Consider the following 5,497-nt stretch of genomic DNA (forward strand, 5'->3'; position numbering starts at 1 on the left):
GGACCGGGGCTCCGCGCTTGCCAGCCAGCGCAGGGTGCCCACGTTGGTGCCTTGCTTGCTCTCAGCGCCGCCGCCAGAGCCCAGCCCCAAAATTGCAAACGTCCAGCGCCTGCTCCCACACCAAAGGGGCCAGGACTCCCAGGTGTTGCTGGCCCTCGCCTTCCCTTGGCAGCCCTTCCACAGCCCCACAGGGACCGGGGCTCCGCGCTTGCCAGCCAGCGCAATGTGCCAACGTTGGTGCCTTGCTCGCTCTCAGCGCCGCCGCCAGAGCCCAGCCCCAAAATTGCAAACGTCCAGCGCCTGCTCCCACACCAAAGGGGCCAGGACTCCCAGGTGTTGCTGGCTCTTGCCTTCCCTTGGCAGCCCTTCCACAGCCCCACAGGGACCGGGGCTCCGCGCTTGCCAGCCAGCGCAGGGTGCCCATGTTGGTGCCTTGCTCGCTCTCAGCGCCGTCGCCAGAGCCCAGCCCCAAAATAGCAAACGTCCAGCGCCTGCTCCCACACCAAAGGGGCCAGGACTCCCAGGTGTTGCTGGCCCTCGCCTTCCCTTGGCAGCCCTTCCACAGCCCCACAGGGACCGGGGCTCCGCGCTTGCCAGCCAGCGCAGGGTGCCGACGTTGCTGCCTTGCTCGCTCTCAGCGCCGCCGCCAGAGCCCAGCCCCAAAATTGCAAACGTCCAGCGCCTGCTCCCACACCAAAGGGGCCAGGACTCCCAGGTGTTGCTGGCCCTCGCCTTCCCTTGGCAGCCCTTCCACAGCCCCACAGGGACCGGGGCTCCGCGCTTGCCAGCCAGCGCAGGGTGCCCATGTTGGTGCCTTGCTCGCTCTCAGCGCCGCCGCCAGAGCCCAGCCCCAAAATTGCAAACGTCCAGCGCCTGCTCCCACACCAAAGGGGCCAGGACTCCCAGGTGTTGCTGGCCCTCGCCTTCCCGTGGCAGCCCTTCCACAGCCCCACAGGGACCGGGGCTCCGCGCTTGCCAGCCAGCGCAGGGTGCCGACATTGGTGCCTTGCGCGCTCTCAGCGCCGCCGCCAGAGCCCAGCCCCAAAATTGCAAACGTCCAGCGCCTGCTCCCACACCAAAGGGGCCAGGACTCCCAGGTGTTGCTGGCCCTCGCCTTCCCTTGGCAGCCCTTCCACAGCCCCACAGGGACCGGGGCTCCGCGCTTGCCAGCCAGCGCAGGGTGCCGACGTTGGTGCCTTGCTCGCTCTCAGCGCCGCCGCCAGAGCCCAGCCCCAACATTGCAAACGTCCAGCGCCTGCTCCCACACCAAAGGGGCCAGGACTCCCAGGTGTTGCTGGCCCTCGCCTTCCCTTGGCAGCCCTTCCACAGCCCCACAGGGACCGGGGCTCCGCGCTTGCCAGCCAGCGCAGGGTGCCGACGTTGGTGCCTTGCTCGCTCTCAGCGCCGCCGCCAGAGCCCAGCCCCAAAATTGCAAACGTCCAGCGCTTGCTCCCACACCAAAGGGGCCAGGACTCCCAGGTGTTGCTGGCCCTCGCCTTCCCTTGGCAGCCCTTCCACAGCCCCACAGGGACCGGGGCTCCGCGCTTGCCAGCCAGCGCAGGGTGCCCACGTTGGTGCCTTGCTCGCTCTCAGCGCCGCCGCCAGAGCCCAGCCCCAAAATTGCAAACATCCAGCGCCTGCTCCCACACCAAAGGGGCCAGGACTCCCAGGTGTTGCTGGCCCTCGCCTTCCCTTGGCAGCCCTTCCACAGCCCCACAGGGACCGGGGCTCCGCGCTTGCCAGCCAGCGCAGGGTGCCCACGTTGGTGCCCTCCTCGCTCTCAGCGCCGCCGCCAGAGCCCAGCCCCAAAATTGCAAACGTCCAGCGCCTGCTCCCACACCAAAGGGGCCAGGACTCCCAGGTGTTGCTGGCCCTCGCCTTCCCTTGGCAGCCCTTCCACAGCCCCACAGGGACCGGGGCTCCGCGCTTGCCAGCCAGCGCAGGGTGCCCACGTTGGTGCCTTGCTCGCTCTCAGCGCCGCCGCCAGAGCCCAGCCCCAAAATTGCAAACGTCCAGCGCCTGCTCCCACACCAAAGGGGCCAGGACTCCCAGGTGTTGCTGGCCCTCGCCTTCCCTTGGCAGCCCTTCCACAGCCCCACAGGGACCGGGGCTCCGCGCTTGCCAGCCAGCGCAGGGTGCCCACGTTGGTGCCCTCCTCGCTCTCAGCGCCGCCGCCAGAGCCCAGCCCCAACATTGCAAACGTCCAGCGCCTGCTCCCACACCAAAGGGGCCAGGACTCCCAGGTGTTGCTGGCCCACGCCTTCCCTTGGCAGCCCTTCCACAGCCCCACAGGGACCGGGGCTCCGCGCTTGCCAGCCAGCGCAGGGTGCCCACGTTGGTGCCTTGCTCGCTCTCAGCGCCGCCGCCAGAGCCCAGCCCCAACATTGCAAACGTCCAGCGCCTGCTCCCACACCAAAGGGGCCAGGACTCCCAGGTGTGGCTGGCCCTCGCCTTCCCTTGGCAGCCCTTCCACAGCCCCACAGGGACCGGGGCTCCGCGCTTGCCAGCCAGCGCAGGGTGCCCACGTTGGTGCCCTCCTCGCTCTCAGCGCCGCCGCCAGAGCCCAGCCCCAACATTGCAAACGTCCAGCGCCTGCTCCCACACCAAAGGGGCCAGGACTCCCAGGTGTTGCTGGCCCACGCCTTCCCTTGGCAGCCCTTCCACAGCCCCACAGGGACCGGGGCTCCGCGCTTGCCAGCCAGCGCAGGGTGCCCACGTTGGTGCCTTGCTTGCTCTCAGCGCCGCCGCCAGAGCCCAGCCCCAAAATTGCAAACGTCCAGCGCCTGCTCCCACACCAAAGGGGCCAGGACTCCCAGGTGTTGCTGGCCCTCGCCTTCCCTTGGCAGCCCTTCCACAGCCCCACAGGGACCGGGGCTCCGCGCTTGCCAGCCAGCGCAATGTGCCAACGTTGGTGCCTTGCTCGCTCTCAGCGCCGCCGCCAGAGCCCAGCCCCAAAATTGCAAACGTCCAGCGCCTGCTCCCACACCAAAGGGGCCAGGACTCCCAGGTGTTGCTGGCTCTTGCCTTCCCTTGGCAGCCCTTCCACAGCCCCACAGGGACCGGGGCTCCGCGCTTGCCAGCCAGCGCAGGGTGCCCATGTTGGTGCCTTGCTCGCTCTCAGCGCCGTCGCCAGAGCCCAGCCCCAAAATAGCAAACGTCCAGCGCCTGCTCCCACACCAAAGGGGCCAGGACTCCCAGGTGTTGCTGGCCCTCGCCTTCCCTTGGCAGCCCTTCCACAGCCCCACAGGGACCGGGGCTCCGCGCTTGCCAGCCAGCGCAGGGTGCCGACGTTGCTGCCTTGCTCGCTCTCAGCGCCGCCGCCAGAGCCCAGCCCCAAAATTGCAAACGTCCAGCGCCTGCTCCCACACCAAAGGGGCCAGGACTCCCAGGTGTTGCTGGCCCTCGCCTTCCCTTGGCAGCCCTTCCACAGCCCCACAGGGACCGGGGCTCCGCGCTTGCCAGCCAGCGCAGGGTGCCGACGTTGCTGCCTTGCTCGCTCTCAGCGCCGCCGCCAGAGCCCAGCCCCAACATTGCAAACGTCCAGCGCCTGCTCCCACACCAAAGGGGCCAGGACTCCCAGGTGTTGCTGGCCCTCGCCTTCCCTTGGCAGCCCTTCCACAGCCCCACAGGGACCGGGGCTCCGCGCTTGCCAGCCAGCGCAGGGTGCTCACGTTGGTGCCTTGCTTGCTCTCAGTGCAGATGCCAGAGCCCAGCCCCAAAATTGCAAACGTCCAGCGCCTGCTCCCACACCAAAGGGGCCAGTACTCCCAGGTGTTGCTGGCCCTCGCCTTCCCTTGGCAGCCCTTCCACAGCCCCACACACACCGGGGCTCCGCGCTTGCCAGCCAGCGCAGGGTGCCAACGTTGGTGCCTTGCTCGCTCTCAGCGCCGCCGCCAGAGCCCAGCCCTAAAATTGCAAACGTCCAGCGCCTGCTCCCACACCAAAGGGGCCAGGACTCCCAGGTGTTGCTGGCCCTCGCCTTCCCTTGGCAGCCCTTCCACAGCCCCACAGGGACCGGGGCTCCGCGCTTGCCAGCCAGCGCAGGGTGCCGACGTTGCTGCCTTAATCACTCTCAGCGCCGCCGCCAGAGCCCAGCCCCAAAATTGCAAACGTCCAGCGCCTGCTCCCACACCAAAGGGGCCAGGACTCCCAGGTGTGGCTGGCCCTCGCCTTCCCTTGGCAGCCCTTCCACAGCCCCACAGGGACCGGGGCTCCGCGCTTGCCAGCCAGCGCAGGGTGCCGACGTTGGTGCCTTGCTCGCTCTCAGCGCCGCCGCCAGAGCCCAGCCCCAAAATTGCAAACGTCCAGCGCCTGCTCCCACACCAAAGGGGCCAGGACTCCCAGGTGTTGCTGGCCCTCGCCTTCCCTTGGCAGCCCTTCCACAGCCCCACAGGGACCGGGGCTCCGCGCTTGCCAGCCAGCGCAGGGTGCCGACGTTGGTGCCTTGCTCGCTCTCAGCGCCGCCGCCAGAGCCCAGCCCCAAAATTGCAAACGTCCAGCGCCTGCTCCCACACCAAAGGGGCCAGGACTCCCAGGTGCTGCTGGCCCTCGCCTTCCCGTGGCAGCCCTTCCACAGCCCCACAGGGACCGGGGCTCCGCGCTTGCCAGCCAGCGCAGGGTGCCGACGTTGGTGCCTTGCTCGCTCTCAGCGCCGCCGCCAGAGCCCAGCCCCAAAATTGCAAACGTCCAGCGCCTGCTCCCACACCAAAGGGGCCAGGACTCCCAGGTGTTGCTGGCCCTCGCCTTCCCTTGGCAGCCCTTCCACAGCCGCACAGGGACCGGGGCTCCGCGCTTGCCAGCCAGCGCAGGGTGCCCACGTTGGTGCCTTGCTCGCTCTCAGCGCCGCCGCCAGAGCCCAGCCCCAAAATTGCAAACGTCCAGCGCCTGCTCCCACACCAAAGGGGCCAGGACTCCCAGGTGTTGCTGGCCCTCGCCTTCCCTTGGCAGCCCTTCCACAGCCCCACAGGGACCGGGGCTCCGCGCTTGCCAGCCAGCGCAGGGTGCCGACTTTGGTGCCTTGCTCGCTCTCAGCGCCGCCGCCAGAGCCCAGCCCCAAAATTGCAAACGTCCAGCGCTTGCTCCCACACCAAAGGGGCCAGGACTCCCAGGTGTTGCTGGCCCTCGCCTTCCCTTGGCAGCCCTTCCACAGCCGCACAGGGACCGGGGCTCCGCGCTTGCCAGCCAGCGCAGGGTGCCGACGTTGGTGCCTTGCTCACTCTCAGCGCCGCCGCCAGAGCCCAGCCCCAAAATTGCAAACGTCCAGCGCCTGCTCCCACACCAAAGGGGCCAGGACTCCCAGGTGTTGCTGGCCCTCGCCTTCCCTTGGCAGCCCTTCCACAGCCCCACAGGGACCGGGGCTCCGCGCTTGCCAGCCAGCGCAGGGTGCCCATGTTGGTGCCTTGCTCGCTCTCACCACCGCCGCCAGAGCCCAGCCCCAAAATTGCAAACGTCCAGCGCCTGCTCCCACACCAAAGGGGCCAGGACTCCCAGGTGTGGC

This window comes from Aptenodytes patagonicus, unplaced genomic scaffold (genome assembly GCF_965638725.1).
Source record: "Aptenodytes patagonicus unplaced genomic scaffold, bAptPat1.pri.cur scaffold_103, whole genome shotgun sequence".
NCBI classification, from domain to species: Eukaryota; Metazoa; Chordata; class Aves; order Sphenisciformes; family Spheniscidae; genus Aptenodytes; species Aptenodytes patagonicus.